The 2,638-nt window shown below is 47.3% G+C and overlaps 1 pseudogene; it reads left to right on the forward strand.

Annotated features, from left to right (window-relative positions):
- The first annotated feature begins 705 nt into the window (after window positions 1–705).
- LOC147885971 (omega-hydroxypalmitate O-feruloyl transferase-like) lies at window positions 706–2,308 on the forward strand (annotated as a pseudogene).
- Window positions 2,309–2,638: the final 330 nt, after the last annotated feature.

Here is a 2,638-nt window from a genome sequence, read left to right on the forward strand (position 1 = left end):
AATAATTGCACATAAAATGCATCAAAATTCGATACTCATTATTTCAATATAGACATGTATCAAGTGACCCCTCAATCTAAAAAAATTTCTTAATATGATGAGAGAATTTATCTTGCACTTACAATTTCAAGAACCAACAATGTATGGCTCGCATTCAAGCGGCACTACATATGCATAGTGGACTGACCATTCCATTGCTTACACTCTACATATAAATAGTTTACATCATCACAAGGAGGGCCATGTGGTTTGCCATCTTGTTTATGAAGGTTGACCTTCTTGGCCTTCCATGATTTTCTCATGATCTCGTCATAGAATTTTCTATGTTTTGAAGCGTAATTGTTTTTGGGTAACTTCAAATCACAGAATGCTTTATGAAGGTTGACCTTCACCTTCCTCGAGCCTGGAGGCTGGAGGTGTAGGGTGTTCATGCATCCCCTCTCTTGAGGGGATAACTCGAACAACCTTCCACGTGCGTGACCTAGATAAGTGCGCAGCGGTTTCACAACGCTCACAGCCTCAGTCCATGCTCACAACGCCTGGCGATCATAACATAACAACATTCTGAAGGAGACGCAGAGTCCTTTGGCACTTGCGCAGCCGCGTTCTCATTGTGAGCAAGAATTTCTACACAGCTCAAGGTGACAACTCGGTATATGTCTGTATTCGTGCTGTAGATTCTGAGATTAGTGGAGAGGTCTTACAATGGCAATCCATATCGTGGAAACTTCTTTGGTGAAGCCTGTCATCCCTACCAAACGCCATACGCTCGTCTTGTCTGGCCTCGACCTTTGCTACGGCTATGCGCGCACCTTGCATTTCTACAAAACCCACGAGGATCAGTTTGCGTCCATCATCCGCAGCTTGAAACGCAGTCTCTCCGTCCTCTTCGTGGACTTCTACCCTGTCGCTGGACGTCTGGTTGAGGGTCCGGATAAACGTCTTACCCTAGACTGCAATGACGCTGGAGTTGAATTCATAGAGGCGTGTTCAGATGTTGCTTTTGGCCGATTGGAAGCGAACGGTTTTGCAATAGAGGATTTCTTTCCGGCTCTCACTGGAACAGCGAATAATTACCCGCTGCGGCCAGAAGACCCGGTTGTGTCTGTGCAGGTGATTTAATTATTCGGTACTGCAATACGGTAGAAGTATCAATATTGTGAGGACGACGCAGTGTGTGCATCCATTATCGGACACTACGCATTGTTAATTTTGTGTGTGCGGGCTGTTGCAGGTGACAAGCTTTCCCGGCGGTGGAACAGCGATAGGGCTCGCGTGCGATCACACGCTTTTTGATGGCGTCGCCTTTTCTTGCATGATGAAGTGTTTGGCCGAATGCTGCAATGGAGTACTACTGTCGTCTCCACCTTGTCACATGCGCAGAGTTGTACCCAGTGTGGAGGCGAGTCAGCCGACGTCGCCAACTACTGATCATGATCTCAGCAGCAGTACCATTGCTAGACATCGTTTTTATTCCCTGCAAGACGCACCCGAGGCGAGAATGTTGACTCTCACTTCGGATATGGTACAGAAGCTGAAAATGGAGGCGAATGGCGTCGAACGAGGAGGTGATATGCACGGAGCAAAGCTGGGTCCGTTCACGTCCTACGAATGTCTGGCGGCATATCTATGGAAGGCTCGAACGAAGGCGGATAAGCAGCAATCCTAACGAAATCGTTCTACAATCAATGGAAGAGTGTCCCAGTGGTTGAGGCGGATCGTTGTGAAGCACAGGTCAAGGGATCAATCCCCCGATATGTTGATGTGTGTGTTGTGTTATTTCCAAAATTAACGTCTCTTCGAAAAAAAAAAAAGAAAAAAAGAAAGAAGTGGATCTACAATTCCGAGCAAACGTAAAGCCACGGCTGGTTCCAAAACTTCCGACAAACTACTTCGGGCCGGCGGTGATTCATGTGGAGGTGGGTGTGATGAAAGCGGGGGAGCTGAGGGGCGAGAGCTTGGGGGCAACGGCAGGCTGCATTAACGAAGCTATTTGCGAGTATACGAAAACCGGACAAGATCAAGCAGAAGATTGAGAGATATGAAGCTTGTGAGAGGTATCAAACTCCAAGGAGTGTGGAGAGGTAGAAGAAGGTGGTGGTAACTGATTGTGGGTCTTCGGTGAGTAGGTTTTTATGATGCTGACTTTGGTTGGGGGGAGCTTAGAGCCAGCAAGCCTGCCACAACCGAGGCTTGTGGAGTCTTCAATCTCTCTCCCTTTCCACACTCCCTGGAGCTTGTACCACCACCTTCTTCTCCCTTTCCACACTCCCTGGAGCTTGATACCTCTCACAAGCTTCATATCTGATCTTGTCCGGTTTCGTATACTCGCAAATAGCTTCATGAATGCGGCCTACCATTGCCCCCAAGCTCTCACCCCTCAGCTCCCCGCTTTCATCATACCCACCTCCACATGAATCACCACCGGCCCGAAGTAGTTTGCCGGAAGTTTTGAAACTAGTCGTTTCAATGCCAAGAAAATAACATGTTTGTATTTGTGTTTGAACAGGTTGTCTATCAGCCAATGGTGGATAATAATAGGTGGTGGCACGTCATACCTATTACGCCATGTCCCAAAGTGATGTATAGTACATTTATTAAAATGGAGTGTATGGAGGATGATCATGGCCATGGAGGT

The sequence above is a fragment of the Dipteris shenzhenensis genome, chromosome 25 (genome assembly GCF_047967505.1).
Source record: "Dipteris shenzhenensis isolate YYH24624 ecotype China chromosome 25, Dip_SZ_1.0, whole genome shotgun sequence".
In the NCBI taxonomy this organism is placed as follows: domain Eukaryota; kingdom Viridiplantae; phylum Streptophyta; class Polypodiopsida; order Gleicheniales; family Dipteridaceae; genus Dipteris; species Dipteris shenzhenensis.